Genomic DNA, 19,469 nt, shown 5'->3' on the forward strand with positions numbered 1-19,469 from the left:
TATATATATATATATATATATATATATATATAACCATATAGGAAACAAGAAAACACGAAGTTCCCAAGCGCTTTTGTGTAATTCACATCTTTAGGGGTGAGTACAGACTAAGAGGTAATACTTGACAAGGCTAATATATACAGTAGAGGAGAGTGAGATTAAGTCCCGAGGGGACAACTAAGTGTGCCGTTGTTGTAGTATATAAACAGTAGGTTCTGTTCAGTAACAGTCATAACATTAGCAGCGAGGTCATCGTCTGTGTATTCAGTGGGTCTCGATTTCTTCCTTTACCAAGCCAACACAAACACGAGGAGCAACGGGAGTCTAGGTGGAGTCTTTTCATGTTTCTCGTACACGGAGGATTTAGCATGTGAAGAATATCGTTGGCATTATAATAATCTGAGAGAGGTATAGCCAACACCTCCTTTATAACACCCTGGTTGTTCCATGAAAAAGAAAATTGTGGGATACAACCACTAGCGTAGCTCACTAGCAGTTTGCGGGGGCGGCACTTTTGGGTGAAGGATCACGAGATGCTGAATTGCCATACGACATTGAATTGAGGAGAGAAATGTTTTCTTCGCCGGACAGAGTGATCCAAGAAATAACTTTGAGATTTCAACAGCTTCATGAACTTGCTGAGAAATATGCCTTCCTTACCCCATTGAATCTTTTGGATGATAAATATGAGTGTCAAATAGATCACGATCACGACGACATTGATAAAGAGGAGTTCCTCGTTGAGAGAAAAAGACTTCAGCATTTTGTTGCTGTTGCTGCTATAACTATTAAAGACAGAATACAGACGTGGAAAGAAGGCCCCCTTGAACTTTTGCAGTTTATTCAAAAGTATAACCTTGGGAACTCGGTTCCAAATATAGTAATAATGCTGAGGATTTTCCTCACAATTGCTGTAAGTGTTGCTACCTGTGAGAGGAGTTTTTCGAAACTAAAACTGATCAAGAATTACTTAAGATCTACTATGAGCACCTTGCGGTTGAGAAATCTTGCCATACTGTCTATAGAGCGACAATTGACAGATGAAATAGTTTTTGACAATGCCATTGAAGAATTTGCCAACAAAAAAACAAGAAAAGTTACTTTGTAGAAAGTTGTAGTTTTCATTTCAGAAATAAAGATGGTCCTAATTTTTTACACTTTTTTACTTTTTTCCCTATCCTATATGTCGTTTTTGCTTTTTGTTTAACTGTTACTTATAAAGTTTAAGTATGTTTGGGGTGTATTTAAAGCATACTATATTTGAGTATGTGAAAGTACAGTAATATTATAATGGTACACAAACTATTTAATATATATATATATATATATATATATATATATATATATATATATATATATATATATATATATATATATATATATATATATATATATATAAGAGTGAGTCACTGTGCAATATGTATTTTTTGTGGGGGCACGGGGGGGGAGGGGGGCGGCAAACTCAAGGGCCGCCCCGGGCGACACACACTCTAGCTACGCCACTAGATACAACAAGTAGCTAAATCAGGGTACACGAAACTGACAGTCAGCATGACGGACTCGGAGAACCATCAACAGATTGTTTGTTACTCAGTTGCCTCAGCCAGTTACCTAATATAACACAGTATATATTTTAGGTGTAACATGAGTACAGTTCTGAACTTGTAAACATAAATGAATTGGCTATCAACATACATTGTGTATATATAATTATATCTATTAAAGAACATACGTCTTCCGCGTATCTTAAATATTCTCGCATTGAAAACCCCGACCAAGCAACTCGGTGACGGCGACCAGCGTCCTGTTTAGGAACTGCCTGGCACCAGCATTAAGGTCAGTCACTAGTAGCAGAGACACCAGGAAACTCCATCGTCCGCCTGTGGTATGGTGATATACAGTATTTGTAGAATCAATAACATTTATAAGGAATAAGCTGTATAACATTTAAATGTACTTGAAATATAATCACAAAATCAGCCAACAGAGGGTCATAATTATAGAGGATACGTCACTGGTTGAAATTGCGTGTTATAAACTTATAATATCGTGTACACAGGTAAGAAAGAATGATGGTGACGGAGGCGTTGCTGGGGGTGCTGTTGCTTGTGTTGTTCCTCGCCCTGGTGAACAGGAAACCTAAAGGACTTCCTCCAGGTATGTGAGGTGACATTAGGAGGTGAAACCCAACAAAACATTTAATGCATGGCAAATTTTGTTTTAGATTATATCTGATTCAATTGCCAACAATATCTACTGAACGCCTAACACAAGTAATATAAACCAGACATCGTCAATAAATCTGCATTAGTCAATAATTACTCACAGATAATCTTTATAAAGGTCCAGGACGTCAGAAAACCACCACGTTGGTACCGCATCACGAGAAAAAATAATCCAACATGAGTAAATTGCAAGCTTCCGCGAGAATGAAAAGATTAATGAATATACAGAAACCTGGTATTTGAGTACTGTGTTATTAAGCGATAAATATTACATTCTAGGCTTACTTGTGTAGACAATCATTTATATTTTCGCCTAAAAGTGGTGTATTCAAGAAGTACGATGTTTCTTGATACACACAAACACATACATACATATATAATTATACGTATTAGTGTGTAGCATCTGGAGGAGCCTAAGTTTGTGTGTAGGTATGTGTGAACGGAAATAAACCCACGTATACGTTTTGCTGTGTATGTGTGTCCCCAGGTGAGTGGGGCTGGCCTGTGCTGGGTACATGTTCCCCGGTGAGTGGGGCTGGCCTGTGCTGGGTACATGTTCCCCGGTGAGTGGGGCTGGCCTGTGCTGGGTACATGTTCCCAGGTGAGAGGTGCTGGCCTGTGCTGGGTACATGTTCCCAGGTGAGTGGGGTTGGCCTGTGTGGGCACATGTTCCCAGGTGAGTGGGGGCTGGCTGGCTGGGCACAATGTTCCCAGGTGAGTGGGGTTGGCCTGTGCTGGGGCACATGTTCCCAGGTGAGTGGGGCCTGTGCTGGGCAACATGTTCCCAGGTGAGTGGGGCTGGCCTGGTGCTGGGGCACATGTTCCCAGGTGAGTGGGGTTGGCCTGTTGGGTACACCCCAGGTGAGAGGGGCTGGCCTGTGTTGGATACATGTTCCCAGGTGAGTGGGGCTGGTACAATACCAGGTGAGTGGGCTGGCCTGTGCTGGGCACATGTTCCCCAGGTGAGTGGGGCTGGCCTGTGCTGGGGTACATGTTCCCAGGTGAGTGGGGCTGGCCTGCTGGGGTTCCCGGTGAGTGGGCTGGCCTGTGCTGGGTACATGTTCCCCGGTGAGTGGGGCTGGCCTGTGCTGGGTACATGTTCCCGGTGATGGGTACATGTTCCCAGGTGAGTGGGGCTGGGCTGCTGCCGGTAAGCTGGGTATGCCTGTTCCCAGTGGGGCTGGCCTGTGCTGGGCATGTGTCACCAGGAAATAGTTGTGGTGTCCCCAGGTGAGTGGGCTTACCTGTGCTGGGGTTCCCAGGTGAGTGGGGCTGGCTGTGCTGGGGTTCCCAGGTGGTGGGCTGGCCTGTGCTGGGTACATGTTCCCAGGTGAGTGGCTGGCTGTGCTGGGGTACATGTTCCCCAGGTGAGGGTAAGCATGTTGGCCTGTGCTGGGCTGGCCTTGGGCACATGTCCCCAGGTACAGTTGTGTGTCCCCAGGGAGTGGGGCTGGCCTGTGCTGGGGCACATGTCCCCAGGTAAAGTTGTGGTGTCCCCAGGTGAGTGGGGTTGGCCTGGGCATGGGCACATGTCCCAGGCAAGCCAGGTGTCCCCAGGTGAGTGGGGCTGGCCTGCTGGGTACATGTCCCCAGGCACAGCTGTGGTGTCCCCAGGTGAGTGGGCTGGCCTGCTGGGTACATGTCCCCAGGCACAGTTGTGGTGTCCCCGTGAGTGGGGCTGGCCTGTGCTGGGTACATGTCCCCAGGCAATAGTTGTGGTGTCCCCAGGTGAGTGGGGTTGGCTGGCTGGGTACATGTCCCCAGGTAATAGCTAGGTGTCCCCAGGTAGCTGGGGCTGGGTACATGTCCCCAGGTAATAGTTGTGGTGTCCCCAGGTGAGTGGGGCTGGCCTGTGCTGGGCGCCTGGATGTCGTCAGGAGTGACCATGGAGGACCACGCTAAGGCTCTCAGACAGAAGTATGGCGACATTTTCACGTAAGTTAATAGTTGTATATTTTTTTTTTACTCTAGCGTCAACAACTAGAGTTTTGTCATGATATATATGACAACATTCATAAGAACATAAGAATGGAGGTAACTGCAGCGGGCCTAATGGCCCATACTGGGCATTGCCATTTACACCCAACCCCTATTGCTCATATATCCATCCAACCTATGTTTGAAGCTATCCAGCGTATTCGAGTTAATGATGATATTTGGTAACTTGTTCCACTCGTCCACTACTCTATTTCTAAACCAATGTTTATCTATTTCGCGCCTAAATCAAATAACATTCATACCTTGGTGTACACAGAAACATTCATACCTTGGTGTACACAGAAACATTCATACCTTGGTGTACACAGTAACAGTCATACCTTGGTGTACACAATAACTTGGTGGTCGTGACCCGGGCAGGTGGAGGATGGGCAGCCGCACGATGGTCTTCCTCAACAACTTCCAGCTCATCAAGACAGCGTTCAACAACCCCGACCTGCAAGACCGACCTGACTTCTTCAGCTTTGATTCCTTCAGCGCTTTTGTGAAAACTGGTAATAGTCCGGTGGCCGATGAGTGTCCCCAGGAAATATTTACTTCACTCAATATATGTTCTTTGGTATGTCAGAAAATTTCCTTCTTTACTAAAACACTGACTTGTCCCGCGCTGCCACAGGCATAGCCAATAGCAATGGAGTCCACTGGCACAACAGTCGTCGGTTCGCCCTGCGTCAGTTGAAGGATCTGGGAATGGGCAAGTCGAGCCTGATGGACGCCATCCAGTACGAGGCGACTTGTCTGGTGGAAGACTTCAGGAAGCACACAGGACGACCCCAGTCCATCCCAATGTCTCTTAGTGTTGCCATCCTCAACGTTATCTGGAAACTCACTGCAGGTGGGAGTTGGCTGATGTTTCTTGCGTCACCGTGTGTGTTATTGTTTTAACCTGGATAATTTTAACTTATTTCGGCTTGTTTATTTGAGGTTTAAAGACTTAGCAAGATAGAGAGAGAAAGGAATGGAAAAATAATTGTTTTTGGCCAGTATTACGAAACAAAATTTAGCAAAACACGAAAAACAGTTCCAAAGGCGCAGTACCATTCTGTTTGAGTAAAATTTGAATTTCACTTTTCATTTGGTATCGGGGGCAGCACAACATCTAGACGCCTCCCTCTCTATGGTTGAGCCCTGCTGCTAGTACTGAGTACATTAGTGTGAGTTGCGATAGACTCGCTGTAAGTACTGATTACAGTACATCACCTGTCACATTAACGAGGCTGATGTGTGAGGAGATAAGCGTACTTTTGCCACTTTAGGTTATATATTCCGAACGGACTTATTGATCGAAGTCATAAGAGATCAACCCAGTATAATGCCTAATGGCGGGAAGAGTCACTCTTCCACCATCCATTGTGGAGCTTCTTTGGATCGTGTGAAAAGATGGTATGTCGAGTCTTTGTGATTGTAACTCCAAACCCCTGTCAACACACTCACATCAACAGCACATTCATGTCAACACTTCACATCAACACCAGTCATGTCAATACTCACATCAACACCACATTCATGTCAACACACAAACACCGAATGTCAACCACGGATGGGGCCTGACAAAACTAATGGATGTAACCTTCTATGAATTGAATTAAATTGAATTGAAACAGTTTATTTAGCCATAAAAACACAGATACAGAGTGGATAATAATAACAATATTAACATGGCTGAGCCAGTTGAGAATCTGAGCTCTCTTTTAGGCCCCTGTGTGTGTACAGTATGTGGGTGAGTCAGTTTAGGTCTCTAAGAACGTTTAGTAAGTCACTTTCTGCACTGGACAAGAATTTTCAAGAATTAAAATATTATATTTTTTTGTATGTGCGTGTGTTTTCAGATCATACAGAATTTATGTACGTGGCATTACGTATCAATCTACTTAGGTAATTGCAAAAAAAAATAGATTCATTCGGTGTACTATAAGAATTAGCCTCAACCCACCTCTAATAATCTCCACACATTATTTTAACCCTGGAAATATATTTTTTTTCTTTAGACATACGGTACGACGTGGACGACCGCGAGGTCCATAAATTTAACGAGATGATCCACGATGCCTTCCAGTTGTCTCAGGGTAACAACGTGCTGTTCGACATGTATCCCTGGCTCCCGTATGTCTCCCCGTCCTTTATATGGAAGGCCCTAGGTGTAGAAGCGATGTTGGAATCCTTCACGAAGATCAGAAATTACATACTGGTGAGTTGATGGCTATTTTCTTCTTCTCGTAAACGCACCTCTTTTTAACATTATCATCCTCGGCTCCACAACACCTAGTACGTTATCATCCTCGGCTCCACAACACCTAGTACGTTATCATCCTCGGCTCCACAACACCTAGTACGTTATCATCCTCGGCTCCACAACACCTAGTACGTTATCATCCTCGGCTCCACAACACCTAGTACGTTATCATCCTCGGCTCCACAACACTTACGTCATCCTTGGCTCCACAACACTTACGCGTCATCATCCTCGGCTCCACCACACTCACGTCATCATCCCCGGCTCCACACGACTCACGTCATCATCCTTGGCTCCACAACACTTACGTCATCATCCTTGGCTCCACAACACCTCACGTCATCCCGGCTCCACACGACTCACGTCATCATCCGGCTCCACACGACTCACGTCATCATCCTTGGCTTCACAACACTTACGTCATCATCCTCGGCTCCACACGACTCACGTCATCATCCGGCTCCACACGACTCACCATCTCGGCTCCATACGACTCACGTCATCCTTGGCTCCACAACACTTACGTCATCATCCTTGGCTCCACACGACTCACGTCATCATCCCCGCCCACAACACCTATATCATCATCCTCGGCGCCACACATTTATAAAGACACCATCCTCGCGCCACAATACATAAGTCATCATCCTGGTTCCAGCAAGTGATCGAGGAACACGAGGCTCGCTGGACCCCGACAAGCCGAGGGACTACATTGACATCTACCTCGTGGAGATGAAGACACAGACAAACCCAGAGTCTACCATGGACAGGTAAGAGAGAGAGAGAGAGAGAGAGAGAGATTACCTCGAGCAGTAAGAGTTAGAGAAAGATTATACCATGAACAGAAAGAGAGAGAGATTCGTTAAGTATAGTTTGTGAACTCCTTGTATACCGACCTACACACACACACACACACACACACTATCTTGCTATCGCCGAACCCCTGACTTGACCTCTGATTGGTGATAATGAATTGACTTACTACCTGGAAATAACTATTAACAACAGGGAGGACACAGTAATGACACCTAACTCATAGTCTTGCCTACTGCTTACTGATGATAACATGTGACCCTGAGATGCCTGTCAGGAAGATCATGTGAACATCTTTTACAGTTGGTGACTCACAGAAGGAAAATCTTACATCTCAATCGGGCTTCGGAGGCTATATGTTTCATTAGTAAGACGTGGGATATCTGAAAACCCAAAGACCTCATGAATGCTGAGTAACAATTGGTAATTAATATAGACATGTGGTTATCAGTAATTATCGCATCAAGAGATAATTTACTTAATTTTTAAACGTCGCCATCGTGAGCATTTCACAAATACTTCTCAAAACTGAAGGTCACACACAAACCCACATCTGAACTTTCACGGAACACCACTTGTATTCATTATGTTTCCACAGAACAAGATCTCTGGGTCCAGGTGGGAGATCTGTTTACAGCGGGGAGCGAGACCACGAACCAGACGGTACGGTGGACGCTGATGTTGTTAGCCAAGTACCCAGACATCCAGACCAGAGTACAGCGCCAGATTGATGATGTAGTGCCCAGAGGAACACTCCCTTCACTCCAAGATAAACCTAAGTGTGTTTATAAGCTATTTACTATTGCTTTAGAAATCCAGGTAACTTTATAGTCCTGTATGCTTATAAGTTATTTCTTGTTCCAAGTGGTATTTTCTTTATTTTCTGAATAATTTTGTCTCAGTAATTTTAAGTTAATCTCAGTTGTTTTGGTCAGTGTTTTAAAGTTACTTAATTCTTCAAATTGTTGTCTTAACGATTGGACAGTATAATCAATGGACAAAGGGATCACAGGAATAAGTAAATCAGAAGGAATAGAAATGACGTGGTCGAGAGTAATAAGGGGAATGAAGATTATGCAGAGAATAATAAATACAGAAATAAGGAGGAGATATTGAATGGAAGAAATGACGCATAGAGCGGATAATGGTCTACTCTGGCGGTATGGGCATATTGAGTAATTGATAAGAGAATAGAATAATAAAGTATGGATGATAGGAGGGAGGGTGGGAGGTCAAGGCAGAGATGGATGGATGGCATGGAAGGAGCATTGGAAGCGAGGATGATGGACATCTTGGAAGCGGCGGTGTGCGTAAATAACCGGGTAGCATGGATTCGAATTTTTTTTTCAAGTTGGATGTGCTGGTGACAGCTGATGCTAGGTTTCGTGAATCTCCAGGGAGAAACCACACTCATGTCAACACACAAATACCACATTTATGAAAGGCAAATCAATGGAGTGTAATCTTTTTATCTTAGTTGCTCTGCATTATAGAAGAAAACGGCTTGAAACAAATATTTTTTGTCATTGTTATCATTATCACTGTTAACATTGTTATTACTATTATTATTTTTATTATTTCTATTATTATTATTATTATTATTATTATTATTATTATTATTATTATTATTATTATTATTATCGTTACCACCCTCAGACTGCCGTACCTGGAGGCGGTCATCCACGAGGTCAACAGGTTTGTGTCCTTGACGCCTTTGGGAGTCATGCATTCAGCAGCGGCTGACACCCAACTTGCTGGCTTCTCCATACCAAAGGTACACCGTCTTACAGCTTCACCAAAACAAAGTTACACGGTCTTATAGGAGCGCTGGTCAGGTGATGCTTCAGAAAAGTTCTTGTTTAAGTTCTCTACAGGTAAAACAGTTGTATCTCATGTTTAGGGTACTTGGGTCACCTTGACAAGGTATACCATAAGACCAGTAATGTTACACTATGATAATTCTTGTTCGTATCGTCCTTAACCAGAGAAAGTAATAGCCATGTTGTATCTGGTGTTCAGGGAACAGTGGTCATCGCTAACCTGGAGATGTGCCACAAGGATCCAACCTACTGGGAGAAGCCTGATGAGTTCCCGGGCATTTCCTCGACAGTGAAGGAAAACTGAAACTCAGGAAGGAGAATTATGTTCCTTTCTCTGTTGGTAAGAGGAATTTGTCACTGTTTTAGCAGCATGATGACACTCCAAACATTGTTTGTTACCTAAATTCCCAAGAGGTAAAGTTTTAAGCTATTGTTAACATCTAAACCCAAGATTATTGTACTGTATGTTTTATCAAGTAAAAACTTATATAAAACACGTAATGATAATATTTCATGGTATGGCAGCTGCTTACTATTTAATATAGCACCGCCCCAAGCAATTATGTTATATATAGCAGTATATCTTTCGGGATGATAAATGTTATCTAAAGTTTGCTTTGTTCCCGTAGGTCGACGTGTTTGCCCAGGTGAGTCTTTGGCCCGCATGGAACTCTACCTTTTTCTGTCGGCGCTGCTGCAGAATTTCACCTTCTCCGAACCCGAAGGAGAGCCACTCGACCTAGAAAGATCCTGCCACTTTGGTTTTCAACTTTCCCAAACCCATGAATGTTTTAATCACCACGAGGGCATAAAGTGAATAACAAAGGAAGATCCAATAAAAGCCACTGAACACACTGGTAGATTTCTTATCCTCTTTCAGAGTTTGATCCTGTATCTAGTTCTGATGCAAAACTGACAAATTGGCCAACTGAGACTGCATGAAGGTGTTGGTAAAATTGTGACCGGAAATTCTGACAGATAGCACAACGCTCTTGATAATTTCCACATCCGATGAACGCTTGTGGTAGCTCTGTTGTCATGATAGAGCCTGCTATTTACTGCACGGCGAGGTGCGTCACCAGTGCTATTACGTATCAAGACTAGATGTAGAAAAGTACGGGACAACTCAGGGTTAACACACTACATTGAAAACTCAAGAACATACACTGGGAATAGGGTTTTGTTGGTCCCGGTGACTTGTACTTTTGAAATGCCCCAATGCCTTTAAAAACCGACTGGAATATGAAGTTGTTTAATTGTTCTCGCCAGTAAAGTATTGTTTAATCTTATGATTTATAGGTGATGGTTAGATAAATTATATGAGGATAACTATAATGTGAAGGATTATAATTACTGTTTGTAGTTGGCCTCATCTTATGAGCTTGTGCTTCAGTCTCATAAATGCATGCTTGAATAATAATAATAATAATTATTATTATTATTATTATTATTATCATTATTATTATTATTATTATATTTAATATTATCATTATAATAATTTTATTAAAATGTGTTCAGCAAATGTTAGCTTTTAAATTCTTCACAAAGAACTTACCTGCTATTGTTTTGTATACTGAATATTACAAAATACAAATGCAGATGTAATTTTCAATAAGTCTATAACTGAACGATGGGTAAGGGGTAGTAGGTACGGACAGTGGTGTGTGTGCTGAAGGGAAAAATATTAATTTGGACATGTGACTCACCGTATTATCAAGCCAGCTTTGCTCTTTATCCCGGGAAACAAACAATGCTGAACCCCATATTTGCTGAATTTTATTCATTTATTCATTCATGGACCGCCTAGATATCTGAACGACCTTCTTATAAGACCCAATAATTTATTGCCTGATTTACCTTCTTCTCGCAATGGCCCGAGAACTTCAGCTCATTGTCAACATATACACCTAGGTCCTTCTCACATTCAGTCTCAAATAGTGCAGTCTCTCATCTCATTGGGACATATGATGCGCCTCCTTACCGTTGGTGCACCCTAGGTGCATCCTCTTACATTTTATGACATTGAATCTCAGCAGCCATTTTTCGACTATTCTTGGAGTTCACAGAGATCCTTCTGCAGCTCTTCACAGTCCGCATGGTTCTTGATTTCCCGAAATAACTTGGCGTCATCGGCAAACATTTGTATGGAGGAGTGTACAACGTCAGGCATGTCATTTATGAACACAAACAAACAACAGCGGGCCCAATACACTGCCCTGTGGTACCCCGCTTGTGACAGGTACGGACGATGATATCGTGCCATTAATCACCACACACTGCTTGTGGTCATGTAGAAAGTCTTCTATCCACACTAGGACATTTTCCCGAATTCCGTACCCTTCCAGTTTGATTTTCAGCCTTTCGTGGGGTACACTGTCGAAAGCCTTGGCAAAATCTAGGTATATATTGTCGATATTACAACCCCGTTCCAGAATATGGGTCCAAACATCCAATACTATGAGCAATTGTGTTAAGCAGACGCGCCCTGTCATAAAACCGTGTTGGAAATCCTTTACTAGGTTGTTTCGTAGTATATGTTCCATCGCGGCATCTCTGATAATACTCTCAAGTACTTTACATATTATGCTGGTCAGGCTCACCGGTCTATAGTTGTTCGTGGAGTGACTATCGCCCTTCTATAAGATAGGACTCGCATAAGCCACTTTCCATTCACTGGGGACCTTTTGTTCATCCAGGCATTTACGAAACAGGATCTGGGATGCACCATGTCCGGGCCGGGACTCTTGTGGACCTTTAGCTTTGACAGTTTATTTCTAACTAGCGGAATCGCTCTTTCGCTAGGCCATGGTAGGACGCCACCCTCCGGGAGGCTCCACATTATCTCACTGAAGTGCATTAAGGTGTGTGCTTTGATCCTGACTTTGTACTCGTGAGAAGGCATGTTTTCCAGGGCATTTTTGAATGACTGTACATACATGTTGCGCTCATGCAGCATTTCTTGGATAGATAGGACAATGTCATGTCTGACACCTTGAATGTTGCCACACCTGATAGTAGTCTGCTTTTCATGATCTCCCATGAAGTATATTTGGGGGAACTTTGCCTGCTCATCTTCAGGTGGTAGAGGATCCTGCTTTGTGATAGACTTGGCCTGGACTTTGAATGTGGGCATGTCGTTCTCACGAACTACACTGGTACCTCCAAGATGTTATCTGGAAGCATGAATTGTACTTCCATATATTTTCCAAGAAGTGTTTTGACTCTGGTGTTGTTCCCAGCATGAGAGTCTTCAATGGTTGTGGTGGTTTTTCCAAATTTGGCAGTCGTACTTTCCCATGAGAGCGCACAGTCCAACAGATTCTCCTTTGTACTTCTTTGCACCGCAGTATTCACATTTCTTACCCATGTTGCCAATGACAACAGAGGGATACTTTTCATATTCTATATATAACATCATCCATCAGCACTACATATAACACCATCCATCATCACTACATATAACATCATCCATCATCACTACATATAACACCATCCATCATCACTACATATAACATCATCCATCATCACTACATATAACAACATCCATCATCACTACATATAACATCATCCATCATCACTACATATAACACCATCCATCATCACCATATATCATCATACATATAATATCATCCATCATCTCTACATATAACACCATCCATCATCACTACATATAATATCATCCATCATCACTACATATAACACCATCCATCATCACTACATATAATATCATCCATCATCACTACATATAACACCATCCATCATCACTACATATGACACCATCCATCATCACTATATGTAACATCATCCATCATCACTACATATAATACCATCCATCATCACTACATATAACACCATCCATCATCACTACATATAACACCACCCATCATCACTGCATATAACACCATCCATCATCACTACATATAATATCCTCCATCATCACTACATATAACACCATCCATCATCACTACATATAACACCATCCATCATCACTATATGTAACATCATCCATCATCTCTACATATAATACCATCCATCATCACTACATATAACACCATCCATCATCACTACATATAACACCACCCATCATCACTTCCATCTAACATCACACATTATCACTACATATAACACCATCCATCATCACTACATATAACACCATCCATCACATCACTACATCTACTTTTCCTGCCATCATCACTACATATAACACCATCCATCATCATCACTACATATAATACCATCCATCATCACTACATATAACACCATCCATCATCACTACATATAACACCATCCATTATCACTACATATAACACCATCCATCATCACTACATATAACACCACCCATCATCACTACATCTAACAACATCCATCATCACTACATATAACACCACCCATCATCACTACATCTAACAACATCCATCATCACTACATATAACACCATCCATCATCACTACATATAACGCCATCCATCATCACTACATATAACACCATCCATCATCTCTACAGATACCCTCTTCTGTGAACACAATGTGGGTGAGTGCTGTGTCGAACCATCTCTCCTCAAACGCAGGAAGGTTAATCACATCCTCTCTTGTGAACACCGAGGAAAAGAAGCTGTTCAATGCCTCACCTTTATCCTGGTCAGAATCTGCATAACTACCATCTTCAAGCCTCAGGTCTGATACTCTTACTCGCGTTTTTAATTTCGACTTTGCATAGCGGTAAAACGCCTTTGGGTTTGACTTGACCTCGCTTACAACCAGCCTCTGGAACTCCTTTTCAGCCCTTCTACACACTATCTTTGCTTGGTTTCTGGCTCTTGCATACATCTTCCTGTCCTGCTCATCATTTGACCCAACCCACGTCTTGAATTTCTGGGTTTTCTTCTTAACTTTGTCGACCGCCGCATGGTTCATGTGTAGGGATACCCTCGTATTCCTAGAGGCACTGGTTTGGTCTTGGGTATATATTTATTGATCAAACGGGTCACTTTGCTATTTATGCTGTTCAGCGTAGCGTCTGTGTTCTTGTGCCTTAATGAGTCAGGCCAGTTGATACCCCTCATCTCTTCCCTCATTCCATTGTAGTTTCCCTTGTAATATTTGCACTTGGTCTGGCCATATCTTGAACTAGGTAACAGTTAAATCTGAATGACAACACTATATGGTTACTGGTGCCAACTGGGGCAAGGTGTTCCAGTTTGGCCACCATACTCTCCTCGTTTGTTATGATGAAGTCTAGTGGTTTGGGTGTTTGCTCCCCCCCTGTAATGTGTCGGGTCTCTAATATGTTGGAACAGAAAATTACCTCTCAGAGTTTCTATAAAAAGAGTATCAGGGCTATTCAAGTCATTTGGGGTGAACTCGTTTCTCCAGTCGATGTCGCCATAGTTAAAGTCCCCCATGATAAGAAGGTGGCTAGGGTTGAGCATCGCCGTGTTGTCTATTAAGGCTCTTAAGTTCCTTTAATTTAGTGGGCCACAGTTTGGGGATCTGTAGATACACCCAACGATAAGTAAGTCCCTTCCCTTTAATTTAATTTTACACCACTTGGACTCTTCAGAAACATCCTCTCCCTGTACCCTCGCCTGGCTTGCTCTAAGGTCTTGCCTAGCATAGATAACCACACCCCTCTTGAAAGTTTCTTGAGAAAGGTTCGTAAATGAGTCATATCCAGCAATATTGAACTCACATTCCTCTGGGTCGATTCTCCTGTTCTCGTACAACAGTTCTACAACACCTACAATATCTGGTTGGTGTACCTTCAGTAGTGTTTCAAACTCCTCTCTCTTATCAAGGAACGTGTCAGTATTAGTGTACATGACATTCAAGCCAGAATGTGTTTTCGGTAACGTCTTTGCTCTTAGTAGTAACCCCCCCCCCCTCTATTCTCAGAAGCTGCAGCATTTGCTAAATACACTGTATTTTGCAGGGTGTGGATAGAAATGTCATTGTTTACACGGCGCTCGCCTCCTCCTGTCTAGTAGGCGAAGCTGGTGCCACCTCCCGGGTGGGGGGTAGAGCGGGTGGAGGGTGCGCTGCAGCCCCCTGGCCCTGTGTCGGCACATTTGCTTCTACTACCCTCCCCCTGAATATAACCCATGTACACCCGTCCCCGTTCCTCCTTGACTCCTCTCTCTTCTGCTTCAAGTCCTGCAGGAGCTTCTTGTGCTGTTCCCTCTGCATTACATTGCGATCTGGGTGAATGAATACACTCCGAGATGCCTCGCTCCTTGCTAAGTTTTTTGCCTGCCGAATAACCTCCCATTTCTCCTCCTCACTCACTAGTGTGATCCTGAGGGGGCGAGGCTTATCCCAATGCTTTTGTCCCAGCCTCCTCACATGCTGTGGGGTTGATGGCATCTTCAGAACCTCTGTACAAATATTTTTAAACTGCATCTTATCGTGTGTTACCTTACTCTCAGTTTCCTCCGCCTGGCTCTCGGGGACTCCAAAAACTATTACATTATTCCTGAGCTGGAAACGTTCCCGTTGTTCCTCTTCTCCCCTAACAGTAGGTCCGTTAATTTTAATTTCTTCGACACACTTCTTCAGAGTCCCTAGCTGCTGTAGAACCTGTTCTGATCCCGCATTACTCCCCGCCCCCTCCCGTGGCCCTGCTAATGCCTCAGCATAACTCCTCTTAGCAACCACCTCCATTCTATCAGCTACTTCCTCAGTCTTAGCAAGGATCTCTTTCCCAACTTGCTCTAGTTTGGCAACCAGCAAGGCTCCAGCTGAGTCAGAGGAAAGTAGTTACCCATATAGATAATGCATTTTCTTTCAGATATAAACTTGTGTTCTTTGGGGACCCTTAAATAAGTTTTTCGCTCCTTAACTATTCTTTTTACTTCTACTTTCATTCTGTTTCCCACTGATCGGCTCATTACCGCTTGGGCGGTCGGTCACGTCTCTGTTACGCACTGTTGGCAAGTACTGGGCATGCACTGGCTCCTGAATATATCGGAACCTGCTCCAGTCTTTGTCAAATCTGGCCTTGAATGAGCTCACACTCTGTGCTGTCACAACACACTGTAACAGATTGTTCCAAGAGTTCACAATTCTCACTCCGACTTTATTTATATAAATCGAATAGCTTAGATTACATTAAATAAATAATTGCGTTTAGGAAGCAGGATTTCTTCAAGTTTGATTGACAAATATAAATAATTTCCGAACAGCGAGAACTTCTATGTATTTCGTCTTCTTTGAAACTTTATCTGACGGCATAGCTTAGATGACCAAGTAGATCATCACAACACAATACTGTACAGTACATATAAATTAATAGTGTCATAGAAAACATGACGTAACTTAACTTATCCTACTTGAGGTGTACTTTTGCTGTCTTAAGATGGTGAACGACGTCGTATATGAAACAGCAAATTTTACCATATACAGTACTAGTCAGTTTCTATTAAGTTGCAGGAATAAAGAGAAAAGGGTTATCCATTAATCGGCGATTTTCTCTATTTAACGTACACACACACACACACACATACGCTCTGAAGGTCAAGACGTACCTGGCGCTCCTCTGGGAGCAGCCAGGTCAACTGTTAAGTTGGCCCATTCCAACTCAATCCCCTGAACCCTCCTACCCACCGGAATATCAACAAGTTCTCGCCAGAAGTTACAAGTTCATTTAGGAAAGGAATGGAACCAGTGTTGAACAGAGGTGAACAGTGCTTAAGTCAGTGAAGAACAACTCAACAGTAATAGCTGAGTCGTACCCAAGTTAATCCTTCACACAGTGAGGTCCCAGGTACCCAGTGATAACTACCCGTGAGACCAGCGGTGTGTTAATCCGTCTACAATAGGAAGGCCTGGGACCACACCTCACTCATATAACACCATCTGTGAGGTAATTACTACACCACATCAGGTCCCTCATAACACCATCTGTGAGGGAATTACTACACCACGTCAGGCCCTTCATAACACCATCTGTGAAGGAATTACTACACCATGTGATGCCCCGCATAACACCATCTGTGAGGGAATTACTACACCACGTGATGCCCCTCATAACACCATCAGTGTGGGAATTACTACACCACGTGATGCCCCTCATAACACCATCTGTGAGGGAATTTACACCACGTGATGTCCCTCATAACACCATCTGTGAGGAACTACTACACCACGTGATGCCCCTCATAACACCATCAGTGTGGGAATTACTACACCATGTGATGCCCATAACACCATCTGTGAGGAATTACTACCACGTCACGTCATCTGTGAGGTAATTACTACACCACATCAGGTCCCTCATAACACCATCTGTGAGGGAATTACTACACCACGTCAGGCCCTTCATAACACCATCTGTGAAGGAATTACTACACCATGTGATGCCCCGCATAACACCATCTGTGAGGGAATTACTACACCACGTGATGCCCCTCATAACACCATCAGTGTGGGAATTACTACACCACGTGATGCCCCTCATAACACCATCTGTGAGGGAATTACTACACCACGTGAAGTCCCTCATAACATTATCTGTGAGAGAACTACTACACCACGTCAGATCTCTTTTAACACCATCTGGGAGGGAGTTACTACACTACGTGTTTGCTGTTCAATACCTACATTAATCTGTATGTTCACTGTATGTTCCTTTACCTTTCTCTAATAAAAGCATTTGTTAAACCACCAATGTATGTACAGTAGTAAGTCATTAATGTCCAATGTATATTTTCAGCCTTCGGGGTGCAGAACTTTTTCAATAAACTGTTAATTATTATCATTATATATATATATATATATATATATATATATATATATATATATATATATATATATATATATATATATATATATATATATATATATATATATATATATATATATATATATATATACCGTTTTTAATGAAAAACATAACCGGCTCTGAGGACAACATCATCCTGGAGAAAAGTTGGATATGCAAAGAAGACAATTAAAACTTTTTCAATTTATAAGTTGTCAAATTATCGAAAAAAGTTTAGTGATATAAAAACTAAAGTACTGTACTGTACTTACAGGGAGAGCGTCGGTCATTGCTTGTATCTGTGAGTGTCTTGTGTTACCTGAGTGTCTTGTGTTACCTGAGTATCTTGTGTTACCTGGGAATACATTGTGTTACTTGTGAGGGTTTTATGCTATTCCACTAATTCTTAATAGAAATTGCCAACATGATTGAAAGAGAGAGAGAATTAAGTCGAGGAGTAGCTATATTGTCCTGATATTTTGAAGTATTTAACCACTTTAGTACATCCAGAATAACTGAAGAAAAAGAACACAAAAAATCAGAATCGATAAATTACAGAAGAGTAACTGAAGTTGTCAACGGATGAAATTTTTCCAAGAGTCAATACAAATAATTAATTCACAAAATTCCTTCTTTTTTTTTACCCCAGAACCTTAATTTAATATATTTTCTTAAGTCCAGTTGTAGTACTATATTAAAGTCCAAAATCTTAATTCAAACCTAACCTAACTCCTTAATCTCTTTAGAATACAAACATACTCCCTCTGTTTTTCTACCAGTCTGTTATACCCAATCTTACTTGTCTGCCTGTCTTTCTCTGTACATGTGTGTCTCCTATTATCTCTCCTCACTTTCAGTATCTGTCCGTGTCTTTCCTTTGCATAGTCTTATCTGTATTTAACTTCCCCCATTCACCGCAGTAATTTTTTTCCTATTCGCTAAAAACATATAAATAGATATATAAGTAGACAAGGCATATATCTAACACTTTCTCTCCATGCATTATTTTGTTGGAGAAAGGCGTTGTTTGGTCTCGAATGTTTGGTGTAATGTTATGCCTGAGTTTTATAGTGAACGCAGTGGCTATGGTTAAGTTGACAACATCCTACAATAGTGACCAGACCAATGAATACAATATAGTTATCGTTTAGTAAGATTCGTATTTCAGTTCTGATGTGTCGTGTGCCTTGCGCATCTCAAAACTGCAGGCGAGTGCGTTTCAGCCATCTGGTGCCAGGAAGTCTGGGCTTTGACGGTTTCTGTCTATAAAAAACCTGGCAACTGCTACTGACCAACCTTCCTATTATGTTGTATATATATATATATATATATATATATATATATATATATATATCTTGATAAAATCACACGGGAAAAGGGAAACAACGGAGTACCTTAGCTTTCGTCTTTATTCAAGACATCTTCAGAGGCAACTGGATTACATGGACAGAGAGAGGCTTAAATATACAGGGTGACCTTAAAAACATAAGGTCAGGTCATGATGATGTCATCCACTAATCCCCACACCAACACACACGTAGAGGAGCTTAAGAGAAGGGGGTTGACGTGACTAGTCAGGTCAGGTCTCTAACGGGAGCACTTGCGGGCACGACCTTCTCCACGCTG

General features: G+C 42.3%; 1 long non-coding RNA gene and 1 pseudogene across 1 annotated transcript; both read left to right on the top strand.

Moving 5' to 3' along the window:
* The first annotated feature begins 1,775 nt into the window (after positions 1-1,775).
* LOC121855177 lies at positions 1,776-9,943 on the top strand (annotated as a pseudogene).
* LOC121855182 lies at positions 2,806-3,244 on the top strand. The gene is made up of 3 exons (XR_006086729.1): positions 2,806-2,826; positions 3,087-3,124; positions 3,188-3,244. It is a non-coding gene; the product is annotated as an uncharacterized LOC121855182 (long non-coding RNA).
* Positions 9,944-19,469: the final 9,526 nt, after the last annotated feature.

The sequence above is a fragment of the Homarus americanus genome, unplaced genomic scaffold (genome assembly GCF_018991925.1).
Source record: "Homarus americanus isolate GMGI-L3 unplaced genomic scaffold, GMGI_Hamer_2.0 scaffold29048, whole genome shotgun sequence".
Classification (NCBI taxonomy): domain Eukaryota; kingdom Metazoa; phylum Arthropoda; class Malacostraca; order Decapoda; family Nephropidae; genus Homarus; species Homarus americanus.